General features: G+C 39.9%; 1 long non-coding RNA gene across 6 annotated transcripts in view; it reads right to left on the reverse strand.

The window, feature by feature from the left end:
* LOC134732718 (uncharacterized) overlaps positions 1–18,835 on the reverse strand; it is a 361,391-nt gene that overhangs the window by 190,491 nt on the left and 152,065 nt on the right. For 2 of the 6 annotated variants that reach the window (XR_010116176.1, XR_010116173.1), the window contains one exon: positions 15,044–15,082. The exons of 3 other annotated variants lie outside the window; for them this stretch is intronic. This is a non-coding gene — a long non-coding RNA (uncharacterized lncRNA). Of the gene's footprint in view, positions 1–14,739; positions 15,083–18,835 lie in introns of those variants that run through there. One more of the 6 variants, XR_010116175.1, reaches the window with a different exon arrangement.

Consider the following 18,835-nt stretch of genomic DNA (forward strand, 5'->3'; position numbering starts at 1 on the left):
CATGCTCCTTCCAACTGGGTCCTGGTAATTTGCACCAATTTTCTTCATACCCATACCCATTGAACCTGCACAAATAATGAAATGAGTTGTAACAGGAAAAGGGGTCTTCTATGGCTGGAGGTAGGATGGGGGTTAGTCACTCAATAAAATGTGTTAATGCCTCCTGTATGTGGTTGGGGTTCTAGCAGTGACCCAAGCCACAAAAATCCTCATCCTTATAAAGCTTACATTTTCACTCTAGTTCAAGTCACTCTTTTATCTCTTAATTGAACCCCTGCTTCTACATTTGCCCTGTCATAGCCACTTCTCATACATAGACCAGAGGGGTCCTCTGGGCAAGTCTTCAGTGAGGAGGTGACATTTGAGTGGACACAAGGCTATGAGGGGCTAAGCCATGTCAGTGTGTAGGGAAAGAGCATTCCATAAATGTGTTCTGGCAAACACAAAGTCCCTGAGGTGAAGGAGTGTCCTGTTTCTGAGGAAGAACCAAGAGCCCAGTATGGCAGGAGTAGAGCAGGTGAGGACAATATTAGGAGGGGAAGACAAAGAGAAGAGGTGGCGGAGGGCAGATTCTGTGAGTTACTGCATGCCCTGGGAGTGCTTCAACATTTGAGCTGAGGAGTGGAATTCCAACTTAGAGTTTAAGAGGACCCCTCTAGTCTATGTATGAGAAGTGACTATGAGAGGGCAAGTGTAGAAGCAGGGAGTTCAATTAAGAGGTAAAAGAGTAACTTGAACTAGAGTGATAATGTAGATGTGTTGAGAAGTAATTGGATCCCAGATGTGGGGAATGCAGACCAGAAAGGATTTGCTGATCCATTGAATGTGGGGACAGAGAGCCAAGAATGGCTCTGGTGTATAAACAAAAGCATCTTTGTTTGCCCCTGCATAGTTAAGGTTGATGTGGACCATGTCCACGGCCTCCATCTTCTCTGAATGCTGGAGGCTGGTGGCTGCAGGTGGTCCATGCCCTTCCCCTGCTAAAGTCATTTGATGAAAAGTAAGGTGATTTAAAGATATAACCCTAGTAATTGGCTTTTCCATACATAGTTGGTATTTTGGAGCATCATAAAGTTATTGGTCTCTAAAACTGTGCCTTTCTCAGAATGTTTTAGGTGAGTTCCACTTTTCTGCCAGTCCATTTTTAAATGTTGTTTTGTCAATTATTTCTCTTCTGCATACTTTACGTTGAGAAACATTGGAAAAATCTAAGGGACAAATAATTATTTAGATGGTGACATAAATTGTGGAAGATAACAAAAGAGTTTATATTAAATCTTATTGGTATAGTAAAATAAGAATATGTAGAGAGATATCTGGGAAGATCTTAGGTATACACAATGGTTTTAACAGATGTCAAGGTGCAAGGATTATGAATATTCCGTTTGATTTTTCTTTAATGAGTGATATGGTTTGGCTGTGTCCCCACCCAAAATCTCATCTGAAATTGTAATCCCCATAATCCTCACAGGTCAAAGGAGAGACCAGGTGGAAGTAATTGAATCATGAGGGTGGTTCCTCCATGCTGTTTTCATGATAGTGAGTGAGTTCTCACAAGGTCTGATGGTTTTATGAGTGTTTGGTAGTTCCTCCTGCATCCATTCTCCTTCCTGCAGCTTTGTGAAAAAGATGTCTGCTTCCCCTTTGCCTTCCATCATGATTGTAAGTCTCCTGAGGCCTTCTCAGCTATACTAAACTGTGAGTCAATTAAAACAAGTGGCCCCAAACTAGTTCACACCAGGTCTCATGCAAAAGCCCCTCACAAGTCCACCTGCTTTCATGGTGCTCTAATTGTTTATAATGCAAGTTGTTTACAGATTTGATCATGGCCCTCCTGACTTGCATCTTCCAATGACTTCCAATTACTCATTAGATTGACAAATGGGAATTTCAAGTTGTTCAAGAGTAATTTGGAGGGATAATAACAATCACCATTATTGAGTGGTAACACTATGACAACTAGCATGAGTGGGTGCTTTAGGGACATTATTTTTTCCTCAGCCTTATGAGGGAGGAACTTTTATCATTAGCACTGTTCAGATAAAGAGACTCAGCCCATCAATCAATGAGTCGATAAAGAAGCTGTAGAATGAATATATATATATTCATTATATATATATATTCATTATATATATATTCATTATATATATTCATTATCTATATATTCATTATATATATATTCATTATATATATTCATTATATATATATATATATATATATATAGAGAGAGAGAGAGAGAGAGAGAGAGAGAGATTGTATTTTAATTGGTTGTAAAGTTTCACCCTTCAACCTATTACCCCGACTACAATGGAGCTCTTGCAGACAGGCCATGGCCTATGTACTTTTCGTCTTTAGAACCTGGGACAGTTCCTCTTCTAGAGACATATTTATTAAATGGTGCATGAATGAGTACATGGATATATCGAGACATTACATAAGATCAGCCTCACTCAGGTGTATATGTGTTTTCTGGCTTGTTTTTTTATGTAAAAGAAAAAGCAAGTTATAGCAGCAGGGTAAAAATACTCATGTTAACATCTTTTCAGTTCTATAAATGGGTCAGATTTCGCTTTCTCTGAGCAGTTGCCAATAGTAATAAAAATGCTTAGAGTTGGTCTTCCAATTCTCTCATATAGTATATAATATTATATCCACTAGAGGGTAATAGCTTCTATTTATAACTCTAAAGTGTATTTAACTTTTTTGTGTTATAGTGATGAGGGCTTTAATATTAATAATCGCTTAATGGGAAGGAAGGAAGAAAGAAAGGAGGGAAGGAGGGAATGATGGAAAGAAGAAAGAAAAAAATGACAGAAGGAAAGCTTCGTAAATTCTTAGGACAAAAAAAGTCCCTGGGACCATAAATATTTATTTATTGAGGTCAACTTTAGAATGTTTATCTTTTCTGTTAAATTTTATCATTCATCTAAACTTGTGTTTTGTCCTACTATTTTCAACTAGCCCTCCAATTCCTTTTATTTTCAAAGCAGATGGTCTCACATCCTATCTCATAAAGCCCTAAAGTTTAATCTCATTACCTTCAAATTTATCAGGGATTTGTCTCATCAATTATTTGTCCCCTTTTCCAATACATTTTCCAATCTCCTTTCAACTAATTTCTGTTCATCAAGAGGTAAACATTCCAGCTTTGCCCAATTAAAACAAAAGGCTTTTATTGCTCCGTATTACCTTCCAGCTCCTGCTGTGTCTACCGATTCTCTATCTCTTTATATTCAAAGTCTTAAAATAATTTTCTACTTTAACTATCTCCCACTCATTACCTGGTCCCCCTCATGTCACTAAGTCAGACACAGCCACACATGAATGCATTTTGAAATCAATGGACATCTCAGTCTTACTTTCCTAATGATTCAGTACTGTACCTGTGTACATCTGCATCTGCAGACCAAGGTCTCCTCAGAGGAGCACATCTTTGGAATGGTTCCATCTCCATGCAAATGGCCCCAAACTATGTCACACCAGGTCTCACACAACAGCCCCTCACAAGTCCACCTGCTTTCATGGTACTCTAATTGTTTACAATGCAATTTGTTTACAGGTTTGATCATGGCCCTCCTGACTTGCATCTTCCAACGACTTCCAATTACTCATTAGATAAATTCTAAAAGTCCCTGATGTAATATAAAATGCCCTCTAAGTTTTATCCCTGTGTGCCTCTGGAGCCCTTCTCCCAGCATCGAATCCAGTCATAATAAACTTCTTTCAGGTTCTCAAAACGTTAAGCTCTCACCAAACTCCAAATCTCACTGTGCTTCTACTTTTGCCTGGAACCCTATCTTCCATCACTCATCTCTGTCTAATGAACTCTTACTAGATATTTAGATCTGCTTTAATGTCACATTTCTAGGAGCCTTGTCTGAACTTCTAGGCTATCAAAAGTTCGCTGCTTATATGGTCCCAAAGCATATCATTCTTCCTCTATAATAATACTTATTATGCTTCACTGAAATTTCACATTTAGTCAATTGTTTCTGCAGCTAGGCTTTAAGAGAAAAGAGTCTTGATTACTGTTATAACCCCAGAATAAATTAGACAGACCCACAAATTGTGGATGTAAAAAAGTATTTATGGAATGAATAAATAAATGGATGGATACTCATCAATTGGTTAAACCACTCACTATTTTAGGTGGTTGGTACAAGTGAGTGAAGGTCAGGAGCTCTTGACTAGAGTAGTAGCAATTTTACTTAGATTTACATTTATTATTGAACATGGGTCATACTCTCTAATATCTGTGCTAAATAGTAGCTGTTGTTGAATATTAATAATCTCTATTATCACCATGAAGTCTGCAATAGGCTTTAAAATAATGCACACAGACATATAAATCTATGAATATATTTCTCACTTTCCTTCAAAAGGGCCCATTGTAATTTGTGTACTCTACATCAGGATTCTTTTTTTCCAGTGTTCCTCAGCTTTAAACCAACTTCTTAGTTTCCTGATCATTTAATATTATTTCCTCTATCAGCAACATTGCAACTTTCCATCAGCTTTTCTCTCTTCAGAAGGCCTTCCTCTTACTAATTTTATCAGGTTTTTCTTCACTTTCCTTCCAGATTTTATCCAACTGAAACATCTTCACTTCTCTATAGAGCTCCTTGAAATTGACATCTTTTTTTTTTCATTTTGCCTTCTAGTCTAGCATAGTATTCAGAGCAGATAAGAATCTCAGGAAAATAAATGAATTAAATAAAATAATGAATGGATAGATATATGAAAAGACAGATGGTCAGGTAAAACAATAAATGAATGAAATGAATAAGTAAAATGAATGGATCTATCCCTCGTAAATCTAAGTTTTGTGGAAGATGAGGGCACATACATCTGGTCTTATCTCACAATGTACAAGCAACCCAATAACAAGAATCACAATAGGCTAAAGAACTTCTCATAAGTCCACATGAGGGGTCTTTGTTCCACACTGACATATACTGCTTCTGCTTGAAAACATCAACAACAAATACCATTGAGTAAATACAGCCTCCTCTCATAAAAATCTCATGTAAAGGCAGGTACTGTTAGAATATAACTGAAGTGTTTTATTGTTGTTGTCATTGCTTAAAGCATTTGATACATAACTATCTCTAACTCCATTCCACACTAAGACAGAGATATTGCATCTCAAACATCTTTTCCTTGAGAAAAAAATAATCCAATAAAACCTCATACTTCTCCAAAACACAATGCTCTGGAAGCTTTGTCTAACAGAAGTTGCCCATTAGTTTTGGACATCTGATATGGTTTGGCTGTGTCCCCACCCAAATCTCATCTTGAATTAGTTCCCATAATCCCCACATGTCATGGGAGGGACCTGGTGGGAGGTAATTGAATCATGGAGGCAGTTACCCTCAGGCTGTTCTCATGATAGTGAGTTCTCATGAGATCTGATGGTTTTATAAAGGACTTTTCCCCCTGTTGCTCAGCACTTCTCCTTCCTGCCATCATGTGAAGAAGGATTTGTTGCCTTCCCCTTCTACCATGATTGTATGTTTCCTGAGGCCTCCCCAGCCCTGTGGAATTGTGAGTCAATTAAACTTCTTTATTTTTTAAATAAATTACCCAGTCTCAGGTATTTCTTCATAGCAGCATGAGAACAGGCTAACATAGTAAATTGGTACCACAGAGAGTGGGGTGCTGCAATAAGAATACCTGAAAATGTGGAAGCAACTTTGGAACTGGGAAACAGGCAGAGGTTTTAACAGTTTGGAGGTCTCAGAAGATGACAGGAAAATGTGGGAAAGTTTGGAACTTCCTAGAGACTTGCGGGGGCTTAGAAGAAAGGAAGATGTGGGAAAGTTTGGAACTTCCTAGAGACTTGTGGAATGGTTTGACCAAAATGTTGATAGCGATATGGACAATGAAGTCCAGGCAAAGGTGGTCTCAGATGAAGATGAGGACCTTGTTGGGAACTGGAGCAAAGTTGCCTCTTCTTAATTCTTTAGCAAAGGGACTGGAAGCTTTTTGTCTCTGCCTTAGAAATCTATGGAACTTTGAACTTGAGAGAGATGATTTCGGGTGTCTGGTAGAAGAAATTTGCAAGCACCAAAGCATTCAAGAGATGACAGAGCACAAAAGTTTGGAAAATTTGCAGCCTGACAATGTAGTAGGAAAAAAACACATTTTCTGGGGAGAAATTCAAGCTTGCTGCAGAAATTTGTATAAGTAATTAATAGCCAAATGCTAATCATCAAGACAATAGGGAAAATGTCTCCAGGGCATAAGAGACCTTCCCAGCAACATTTCCCATCACAAGCCTGGAGGCCTAGAAGGGAAAAATGCTTTCCTGGGCTGGGTCCAGGGCTCCTTGTTATGTGCAGCCTAGGGATTTGATGCCCTGCATCCCAGCTATTCCAACTGTGGCTAAAAGGGGCCAAGGAGAAGCTCAGGCCGTTGCTTTGGAGGGTGTAAGCCCCAAGCCTTGACAACTTCCACATGGTTTGGGGCCTGCAGGCTCACAGAATACAAGAATTGAGATTTGGAAATCTTCATCTAGATTTCAGAGGATGTATGGAAATGCCTGGATGTCCTGGCAGAAGTCTGCTGCAGTGGCAGAGCCCTCATGGAGAACCTCTGCAAGGGCAGTGCAGAAGGAAAATGTAGGGTTGGAGACTCCACACAGAGTTCCCACTGGGGCACTGTCTAGTGGAGCTGTGAGAAGAAGGTCACTGTCTTCCAGAACCCAGAATTGTTGATCCACTGACAGTTTGCACCACAGACACTCAATGCCAGCCTGGAAAGCAGCCAGGAAGGAGGCTGTACCCTGCAAAGCCACAGGGGTGATGCTGCCCAAGGCCATCAGAGCCCACGTCTTGTATCAGTGTACCTTGGATGTGAGACACAGAGTGAAAGAATATCATTTTGGAACTTTAAGTTTTAATGAATGCCCCACTGGATTTCAGACTTGCATGGGAACTGTAGCCCTTTGTTTTGGCCATTTTCTCCCATTTGGAAAGGGTATATTTACCCAATGCACCCATTTTATCTAGGAAGTAACTAATTTGCTTTTTATTTTACAGGCTCATAGACAGAAGGGACTTGCCTTGTGTCAAATGAGACTTTGGACTTGGACTTTTGGGTTAATGCTAAGACTATGGCAGATGGTTAAAAAAGCTTGCTTGTGCTTTGAAATTTGAGGACATGATATTTGGGAGGGGGCAGGGGTGGAATGATATGGTTTAGCTGTGTACCTACCAAAATCTCATCTTGAATTGTAGTTCTCATAATCCCCATGTGTCATGGGAGGGACCTGGTGGGAGGTAATCGAATTATGGGGGTGATTACCCCCATACTATTCTGGAGATATGGAGTGAGTTCTCATGAGATCCAATGGTTCTATAAGGGGCTTTTTCCCCTTTGCTCAACACTTCTCCTTCCTGCTATCCTGCGAAGAAGGTGACTTTCTTCTCCTTTGCCTTCCACCATGACTGTAAGTTTCCTGAGGCCTCCCAGACATGTGGAACTGTGAGTCAATGAAAACTCTTTTCTTCATAAATTTCCCAGTCTTGGGTATTACTCATAGAAGCATGAAAATGAACTAACACAACATCTAACAACTGAAAATAGAACACCTCTCTACTATGTCGGAATTTGGACTTGACAACCTTTAAGATTATTCCAAATTTGAAGATTCTGTTAATTCACTGCAAGCCCTGAAAAGGGCAAAAGGAGAATTGAGTCTCAGAGAGGTGCCAGACAGGATGCAATCAGAAAAACAGAAACCATGCTAGGTATTTTAACAGAGAAAGTTTATTATTAGATCTGAGTTAAGTAAGTGCTAGTCAACTGAAAAAGCAAACAGGCAACCTGAAGATAACCCACACTGCAACTGCAGGAAGCAGTTGTCATTCTTAGGGTTAGGGGGAACCATCTGTTACTGTTATGGGAGTAAAGATCTATAGCTGAAACCATACTGAAAGGAATTACAGGCAAATAGAAAGAGTTAATCCCTTCTGTCCTGTTCTGCCTTCAAGTCTTGCTCTAACACTCTTTATCAGCAGATCCTAACAGCTGGCATACCAGAAATAGAGTTTGCAGGTTCCAAGCACCAGCATTAAGAGGACAAATATTGAAGGATGGATTTGATGCTGAGATTGAGAGATGATAGCTTAGTAAGTGATAAATATAGGAATCTTGCTGTCTAAAAATTTAGATGCTTAGAATTGTATATGGGAGCACAAAATATTCTTTAGTAATGCTGGGATACAGCAGAAGAACAGCTGAATAAGCAAAATGCAAATGGGAGATCTGGAAAGAAAAGTTAACCTTATATCATTGGAATGGTTTTGGTAGCCAGTAGAAAGAGACCCAAGTGGAAAATACCAGATTTTTGGAAATTAAAATGTTCATATGATTTAAGCTATGTGTCTATATAAAAAAGCAATCTGCATAAAAGAGAGTAGGGCAGAATCTTGTTCTTTTCCTAGTGAGGCAAAACAGATTTAAACCCCTTAGGAGCACAAACAGAATATTGGTTAAGGGCTGGGTCCCTGCAGCCAGGAAAACTTGGTGTTAAATGCTGTTGCTGACTAGCCCTGCCACCTTGCACTTGTGTTTCCTAATCATTAACATTGAGACACAAAACTACCTTCTTTTATTTCCAGTGAAACAGGATAATTTTGAGGAGTAAATAAAATATGCTCTTAAAATGCTTACTAAACACACTTAGCACATAGTATCAATGCATGGGAGCCATTACCTCACCCCATCCTACCTTCATCTGGTCCTTCCTATATTTTCTTCAAAAATTAAGAAGTTGATAGCTTAGGTCTTCTTTGTGGAAGACAGCATGTCAGGGAAAGTTCTTGAATTAAGAAGGTTAGCTTCATTCTTTTTTCTCTGCCTATATAATTGAGACCCCTGATTTTTCCCCAGCCTTTCTCATGAGTCTAGAATTGCCTGGATTCCTTTGGCTAACTCTGAACTTTCTTTTATACCCATGGCCCAAGGAATGTTTTTCCCTGACTGAAGATGGTACAAAATGTTCAGTCACGCCCTGTACTCCCTGAAAGGCTTCTGTAATGGGATAGACTGTCCTACCTCAAATCAAGCTCTCATTAAACCACATTAATTCATGAGTGAATTGCTATACTTTCTTCAAAAATTAAGAAGTTCACAGCTTAGGACTTCTTATGGATTAATGAATCCCTTGGGAATTAATGAATTCACAAAAACAACACTTGAGTTAAACACAGATTAAAATAAAACAAAATACCCTTCCTCCTTACATTAACCCCAAGTTGATCTTCAGGTTAAAAGGGTACAACTGTGGCCATTCTTATGTTTTCTCCACAGATAAGCATTATCAGTCTTCACTGTTCTCTACTGCAGTTTGCATTCTTCTGTTTTCTTCATAAAGGGGTTGAGGATTGAGGAAATGAGCAATTAAAAATTATATTTTGGGCGTTTTTTTCCAAAGATGGGGAAAAAATTACATTCTGTTGATAAAATGCACAATGAAAATATATGAAAAAAAGCTCTGTGGAACCAGAACCAACTAAAGAATCTGATCAGAATTTTTTTTTTTTAACAAGAACAAAGCAAAACAAAACAAGCATGCATTTGTTCCATCTGTCACTGGCCCATGGAAAATAGGGTGGGGTTTATCCAGATTTAATCTGTTGACACAATGACATAAGGGACAACACTAATTTAATCTTGTCTTCAAAATCAAATAACGATTAACCACACTGAATTCTTCCCACAAATTGCATTACTATTTTTTATTATTCTAACTCATTATCCACAAGAGTCCTGCTTTTAAGGTCGGACTTTCTATTATGGGTTGTTACAATTGATTAAATGAGAGGCATCTAAAATGTTTTCTTGGAATCCCAATGACGTTGCTAATGCAGACTCAGATTTGAATAACTACAGCTGAAACTATAAATGGAAGATAAAAATTATGCCTCCAGATGTGGGGAGTGTTTCACAACACACATCATTCTCCTGCCTCTTAATCTAAAATAATAATAATAATAATAGATGATTCATGGTTTCAAAGCAAGTTTTTCCATGCTTAGAAACCACATTTTCATTGTGTCACCACAATTTTTAAAGGATTTTCATTGGAAAGATAAAGAAGGATTGGTGAAGTGATAATTGCCTTGAGATAAAATGTAAATTCCATAAATTTTTTTCAAGGTTAAGATTTTTGCAATTGTCGGCTTTTTCTGCAGTTTATCTCACTCCTGTATCTTGATTCCTATTTTCAGAGCCTTTCTCAATTCATGTTGTACTTTTATTGTATGATTTCATTCTCTGGGTACCAAACAATATTGAGGAAGGAATTACTATTATCCCTCTTTTATGGGTGAGGAAACAGAGGTTCAGAGAAATTAAACAATTTCTTGAGCAAGGTCACATAACTAGCAAGAGGCAAAGCTGGGATTGGTGCCTAGGCTGGCCCAATGCCAAAATTAATGCCTTTTCTAGAAACCTATATTGTCACCAGCCCTGATTTCCACCTCCTTGTTAACCTCGGGAAATCTCCTGAAAAATTTGACATGCTTAGAAAAGATTTCCCAAGTTAATCTCCCATAGACTTGGAGGACAGAGGCTAGTTCTGGTTATTCTTTGCATCTGGAGAGTTTAGTACAAGGCTGGCAGCAGAGTATCCATTCATTAGAACAGCTTTAACTGAGGGACTAGTCTCTCTCTTTAATCTGCACTAATGGAGTCCTACTGGATGGGGAAGCAGGTAACAGAGAGGACCAAAGGAGAAAGGGAAGGAAGAAGGAATGGAGGCTGAAGAGAAGAACAAAGAGGCTTGAGAGGCCCCTGAGAAGGACTGGTGACATACGATGGCCATGAAACCCACCCAGGTTTTGGCTGATCTCCAAGAGGCCTTTGCAGTAATAGAAGAGAAGAGTATATCTGAAAGAAATTATCAGGAGCAGAATGGCAGGCACAGAATATTTCTCCATTATCTGCTACAGGCAAAAGAAATGTAGGTTCCTAAAAACAACTTGCTTTGTTCTACTCTCACACTGTTAAATTATAAATCCTTTTTTTTTTTCTTTTTTGAGACCAAGTCTTGCTCTGTTGCCCAGGCTGGAGTGTGGTGGCATGATCTCGGCTGACTGCAACCTCCACCTCCCAGGTTCAAGTGATTCTCCTGCCTCAGCCTCCCGGGTAGCTGGGACTACAGGTGTACACCACCACACCCAGCTAATTTTCGTATTTGTAGTAAAGACGGGGTTTCACCATTTTGGCCAGATGGTCTCGATCTCTTGTACTTGTGATTCGCCCACCTCGGCCTCCCAAAGTGCTGGGATTACAGGCGTGAGCCACCACGCCCTGCCTATAAATCCTTAAAGCTAGACAGGCAAAATTTACCAATCTTAAAAAAATGCTAAATAGCATTTATTTAGTTAATAGTCTGGGTCAGACATTCTGCTAACTGGTATGCCTATATTACCTCATTTAATCCTCACAACAATTCTATGAAATAATTACTATTATTCCCCTTTGTATGGATGAATGAGCTCAGATAAGTAACTTGCCCAACATCAGAAAGCAATAACCTCTGTTATTTTTGTTTTATATGTTATATATGTTACGTATGTTTATATATGTTTTATCCTCTGTAAAACAGTGATTATAACAGCTCCCTATTGGAGTTGTGTCCCAATGAAAAGAGAAAATGTATATATGGGAACAGAGTCCAGCATACAGCAAATAACAGATCTTCACTCGGTCACTTAAAGCAGAAGTACAGATGTGGTTTGAATGCAGGTGGTTAAGGTCCCAGGTGTTACAATCAAATACAGGGGTCAAAGCACTTGCTCTCGCATATTCATCTGGATGGGTTATCTTGGCTTTTTAAGCCAACCCTGTTTCCTTAGTTCTATATGCTAATACAGAACAATGATAGAATGTGCCTCATGAGGCTATTGTTAAAAATCAAATGAGGTTATGCATTTGGGTAGGTAGAATTCTACTATGCCCCCTATAAATTCTGTCCTCTGGTGTCATGTTTTTTGTAATCCCCTACCCCTGAGTGTGGAAGGCATCTGTGACTTGCTTCTAACTAATAACATATCAAAGGCAATGGGCTATCATTCCTGTGATTAAGTTCCATTATATAAGACAAGCTTGTCCAACTGGCAGCCTGAGGACTGCATGTGGCCCAGGACAGCTTTGAATGTGGCCCAACACAAATTTGTGAACTTTCTTAAAATATCATGAGATTTTTTTGTGTGTGTGTGATTTTTGTTTAGTGCATCAGCTATGATTTGTGTTGGTGTATTTTATTGTGGCCCAAGAAAATTCTTCTTCCAGTGTGGTCCAGGGAAGCCTAAAGAGTAGACACCCCTGATATAAGACTTTGTTTTAGCAGAGCAAAAGGAGAGATTCCCCTGCTGGCCTTGAAGAAACGAACAGTCATGTTGTGAGCTGCCATGGAGGGGCGACGCAGCCGGTAACTACAGGCAGCCCCTAGGAGCTGAGGTAGCCTCCAGCTGACCATCAGTAAGAGGCCAGGGCCTTCAGTCATGAAGCCACAGGGAAACAACCTGAGAAATCTTGGAAGCAGATTCTTCCTCAGTTGAGTCTCCAGATAAGAATGCCGCCCAGGTGACACCTTGATTGTGGCCTTGTCAGTTCCAGAGCAGAGGACTCAGCTAAGACTTCTGACCCATAGAAATTGACAGATAATAAATGTGTGCTGTTTTAATCTGATAAGTTGTAGTAATTTCTTATGCAGCAAGAAATAACCTAACACATACATATAAAGCATTTGGCACTGAGCCTTGTATGTATTAGTCTTCAAAAAATTACTCCAGGTACCTTCTACATATGTCAATCAGTAAACATATGTTTATAGAGTTCTTGTGCATAATATATCTCTTTAAAAGACAAATGCATTTATTGAATTCATGCTTTTTATATATAGTTAAGAAAAATATATTTTTAGAACTTTCTAGTTAATGTCCAGAGTTACAGAACACTCTTAGGGGCCCTAGACAGCTATGTTGTAACAAGGTCTCAGAGAGGCTGCGGATGCAAAAGATTCAATTATGTACATAGAATATGAAAGGCCTCCAAATAAGGAGTGAATCTGTAAAGTGGATGGGTGGGACTGACTTTATATAATAAGCACGTCATTTATTTTTAGGCTTTTGTCATATTATTAAATGACAATTTTTAGCAAACTAAATGATAGCAGCAAACTTCAGTTTACCCATGTTTAGCCACGATACAATATGCACATGCTTTTAAAATCCTCTCTAACAGCTAGTGAGAATTCAGCCTGAGACAAATTCATAAACTTATTTTATAACTTGTTTGGTGGGACATTAAAAAATGAAGCTAGCTTTATCTATCAGTTATTCAATCAATGGAAATAGAATACTTTCACAATACAGGCTGCTCCTGCTCTAAGGCTGCTGATGTTGGGGGGCTCCTTCTTTAAGGCTGTTGATGTCTGGGGGCTTCTCCCTCAGACTCCAGTTAGCCGTAGAGAAGGGGATTACATGTCCATGGACACACTGACGAAAGTATTGAAAGACCAAACCAAAGAAAGTCTTCCCCTTGCCATACGCTAGAGCTCTCCTTGGCTACAACACTGAGTTAGGACTCCACTTACACAGTTTTTCCATACCTAGTCGAGCATTTTTTTATTATATTAACCTTGAAATAAGTGAGGACTAGTTTTTATTAACCCATGCATTCCTTCAATAAATAAGTCATTGAGTACCTACTCTATGCCAGTAAAATAAAACAGAAGAACCTAAAGAAGTTTAGTGACTTGACTGATGTCACACACTTGAAACACAGGAGAGTTGGAACTCACACCTACAGCCAGCTCTGCTGGTCTGTTCACAACATGTCCCCTGGCCACAACAGCCCTTACTTGTTTCTGTCATAATGATGTAAGATGCAGGAGCATGGATGAAGCTGGAAGCCATCATTCTCAGCAAACTACCACAGGAACAGAAAACCAAACACTGCATGTTCTCACTCATAAGTGGGAGTTGAACAATGAGAACACATGGAGGGGAACATCACACACTGGGGCCTGTTGGGGGCTAGGGGCAAGAAGAGGGAGAGCGTTATGACAAATACCTAATGCATGTGGGGCTTAAAACCTAGATGACAGGTTGATAGGTGCAGCAAACCAGCCTCGCACATGTGTACTTATATAACAAACCTGCACGTCCTGCACATGTATCCCAGAACTTACAGCAAAACAAATAAATGAATAAATAACTTTCTGAAATTAGAAAAAAAATGCAACCTCAAGGGGAACAACGACAGAATTAGTTCTGAAAGACAAATGATGCCTTGTTGTTCTAACAGGTTTTGCTTAGGACTGTAATTGTCAGGGAAGTACAGAGATGTGTGCCAGTCCCAATACTCAACACTTGATGACCCCACACTGTGCAATGGGGAGGCACTGACTCATTACCTAATTACAGTCCAACAGTCTTCAGATTGCCCAGCGGCTTGTGTTAATATTTTTGTTTGTAATTTTAAGTCTGCTATGAACTACTGCTCTGAAGTATACTTTCCAAATATGCCCTCTCAGAAAGATCTCCAAATGATTGAAGGAAAAACAAACACCACCACTTATTTCAAGGTCTTTCCCATACTGTATTCCCAGTACTTGCAACCAGCTATACTAGCCATTAATTCATTTATTCAACAAACGTTGATAGATCACACTTTCTACTTGGGGGGCACAATCAGGATGAAATTGATTTCCACTGGGCAAGAATAACTCTCAATCACTCCCCCCTTGTGTCACATGCATGACTCAGCACCTTCTCCCAGTCTTTGCTATAAACTGCCTTTAATTTCTGTTGCAGAGTCCTCACAAAAACACGTTTGGCTATTTCCAGATCTTGTACAGCATTTGGCACACACGGCTACATTGACCAACTGAACAGGCATGGGGAAAAAAACAACCACTAAAGAAAGGACTCTTGAACCCATAGCATGGAAAGGTGTTGATGAGTGACTGTGAGTGTGGGCTGTGGAGCCAGGCTGCATGGATTTGAAACTTGGCTCTACCACTCACCAGCTGTGTGTGATCCCAGGCACACCCACTTTACTTCACCTGTAAAAGAAGGATAGTAATAGCAATTATCTCATAGGACTGTTGGAGGAATGACAAGAGCTAACATAGGTAAAAAGCTTAGAACAGTAGCTGACATTTGGTAAGCACTCAATAAATGTTAGCTATCATTATTATAAAAAATATTGAATATTTTCATCCAAATTCTGTATATCTTTGTATAGGATGTGAACTCACTTTTCATAGTAAATTTGAAAAAACTGTCTATAAAATCTTCCATACCAGCTACCTTTGGGGGAGTAATTCCAAAGTCATTATCATAAACATGGGCTATTGTTTTATAATCAGGGCAAGAAGAAACAAATGTTGTTTTTAAAACTTAGATTTATAACATGAATTGGTTTTGTTATTCTGACTCCTTCACCTCCCCATCGTGGTAAGTACAATTTGTTAATTCCTTTCCGTGTTTCTTTCCATTCTGATTACTCTTGGCTAGTTCTCGAGCCAGACTGCCTATATTTGCAATCTGGTTCTTCTACATCTTGTCTATGAGAGCTTGGAGATGTATTTTACTTTCTGTGCATCAGTGTCCTCTTATCAAATGGGAAAATAAGTTGGACCTACCTCTTAGTATTGTTAAGCTGGCATAATACTGGGCAAAGATAGGTCCCCAGTGAATTCTAGCTATGACTGTAACCCTGAGATTTCAGGACAATATCTGACCTCATAGCGGTTCACTGAACACTTTTTGATGTTGTGTTCTATGAGCAGCAGGAGCAATGACTTGGTGCTAGGACAGTTCAGAATGGGTAGCAAAGAATGCAAAGTGTTCCATGAAGCCAGAATATGTGTCGCTCCAGACATGAAAGCCAAAACCCTCTTCCAGACATGAAAGCCAAAACCCTCTTCCAGATGTTGAAGCACTCCTGCTCCAAGGCATTGCCGAAAAGCCAGGCCTCTCCACTTTGCTTGGCAACGAAGGCCAATAATCCACCTTAATTTGGAAAATTCCACTCACGTTCCTGGTCTCTGGCTTTCCACATGTCCCCACGAGGTTTTATGCCAGCTTTGAGTTCCAAATGTTGAGGAGGAAGAAAGGAGGGAATGGAAAAAAAATAGGTAGAGGAAAGGTCGGAAATTTAAACTGAATTGTTTGGTAATGGAAATTCCCTTTCAAGTCTCTTTCATTCTTTATTTGGATTCCATTGAGTGTGTGCCAAAAGAGAAAAAGGAAAGGTTAAATTCTCCTATCAGATCTGGCAAAGAATCTCAGCCAAGCAGCTTAAGGGACAGATTAGCTTGCCTGCAAAGCAGAAGTGTCGATACACATGATGCCAGCAGGCTGCACGGACCCCTCCTTAGAGGCCTTGGCATCCACTGGCCCTGGGAGGGACTTGCAGGAGGAAATTGGCCCATAGGCAATAGCTTGATCCTCAAGAAAGTGCAAAACATTCCCTCTGCCCAGGGGTGGAAGGAGGCTTTAGATATTCTCACCTTAACTAGTCGGATCCGCTTCCCTTTGAAGAATAAACTTTCATATCCTCCCCCCAGAGAAATACTCACAAGATTTTTCCCCCAACCTAGGGGTTCATGGACCTCAGCTATCCCACCCACAGACCTTGAACCCCTGTCTTATAACATGAGATCCCTGACCTCTTTGAGAACATCTTACTAAAAGCCTTTCTGTTTTTCACAGGCCTCTTTCCATCAGCCTTCACTAGAGTAAAAACACTTCTTTTTAAACTAAGATCAGATCCAAAATTCAAAACATGTCTGTCTGTGGCCTGATGTGTCTGTGTTTAATTAAAAAAAAAAAAACTGGCAAGTTTAGTGGGGAAAAATAACCCGAAAAACTGATCCTTGGAGTAAATACTGAGCTCTACTATTATCTCCTGGAGTAAATATTGGTCTGTACTTTTAGCTCCTGCAGTCCTGGACTAGGTGTTAGGAAAGTCACTCAGCATTTCAGAGTTTTCAATGTTCTCATGAATAAAATGGGAATTTATTAGTCACCTGTCAACCTCTTCAGGTTTTTGTCAGTTTACATTTCCTGTGTGTCAAAGTGATTCTCCAATGATAAAAGGAACTATGAAATATGAAAGTTTAATGAGCAGCTATCACATGACAGACCCTGAAGATGGGGACATAGGTCCCTCCTTCCCTGAAGGGGCTCCCACGGAGTGGGGAGGTGGCTGAGGAAGGCAATGACCACAGTTCATTATGAGAAAGCATTCTGATAAAGGCTTTATGAGGCCTTCCAGGGAGGATTCCATGCCTTCTGAGACAATCAGGAGACACTTCCTGAGGGAGAGAAGCATCTGAACTGAACCCACTAGGGCAGTGAGAGGAGCCAGCTGGGAAAAGGAGGGACAGGATATTTCCATCAAGGGAATCAGCATGCTCAAAATTAAAGAGGAGAAGTGTAATAATAATGACTGCATGATATGGTTTGGCTGTGTCCCTAGCCAAATCTCATCTTGAATTTTAGCTCCTATAATTCCCATGTGTCATGGAGGAATCCAGTGGGAGGTAATTGAATCTGGGGGGTAGGTCTGTCCCATGCTCTTCTCATGATAGTAAATAAGTTTCATGAGATCTGATGGTTTTATAAAGGGCCTCTCCTGCACACACTCTCTTGCCTGCCACCATGTAAGATGTGACTCTGCTCATTTGCCTGCCCCCATGATTGTGAGGCCTTCCCAGCCATGTGAAACTGTGAGTCCATTAAACCTCTTTCCTTTATAAATTACCCAGTTTCAGGTATGTCTTTATTAGCAGCGTGAGAACAGACTAATACCCTGCGTATTTCAGCTCGGGCTGTTGATATGGACATGAGTACTTACTATGATGCTGGGAGTCTTGAGTTAAAACACAAATACTGAAAGGACATTTCAGGGTCATGAAGTGGGGCTGAGGAGGAGAGAGTAGGGAACAAGTCCCCTCTCCAGTCTCCTCACCACCCTGAAAAAAGGCAGAGCTTGGTTGTTGAGAATATTGATTTTCTCTACTCCCATGTTTCCCTGTGTCCCCATGTCCATGGCTCTATTGAGGGGAGATGCTACCAATGGCCACACTTCCTCAGTGTGGCAGATTCTTCCACCTGCCTTTAGACTCTCCAAATTTCAGATTAGAGGACATTTTAGTTCTTCAAGGTCTTTGGGATCCAGCCCTTAAGCAAAGGACCCAGGTGTACATCAAGAAAGCTGAGCCTGCTTTCTGGCAGAGGAAAGCAAGCCTGTCATTCACGTGAAGAGCATCCTCTAAATGATCGTGTGTCTGTACACGCATGAAAACACTGGGGATTTAACAAAATCAAAGAAAAGTATTTGGAAGCCCCTTGCCAAATACTTTTCTCATTAAATTTTCAGTGTGTTTGTGTTCTAAAGGGAAACATAATCCATATGTTTCTGATGGACTTAGGTTTAATATATCCAAACGCTTCATAATAATTTCTACCATCCAAGAAGTTCTTGGAACCTGGATTTGAGTCTGAAATCCTCCTCAAAAATAGAAAGCTATAGATATTTTCTAAGAGTAGGAAGAGCATGAAGCAGGTGGGACAAACTTCAGTTTTTTGTTTAATGCATGGAAAAATAAATCTCCCTAAAACAAACTCATCTATGACAGTTCTCACCTGCCCTTTCTCTGTGGCATTCACAGTCACCTTATTCATTGGGAAGTTGACCTCACATCTCATTGTCTAGGACAATCCCAGTTAATGCCACTTGTCCCAAAATCATTGTCTACAGTGCCCATTTTTATTCTCCAAATATCCTGGTATGAATAAGAAATGAT

Source organism: Symphalangus syndactylus, chromosome 16, assembly GCF_028878055.3.
Source record: "Symphalangus syndactylus isolate Jambi chromosome 16, NHGRI_mSymSyn1-v2.1_pri, whole genome shotgun sequence".
NCBI classification, from domain to species: domain Eukaryota; kingdom Metazoa; phylum Chordata; class Mammalia; order Primates; family Hylobatidae; genus Symphalangus; species Symphalangus syndactylus.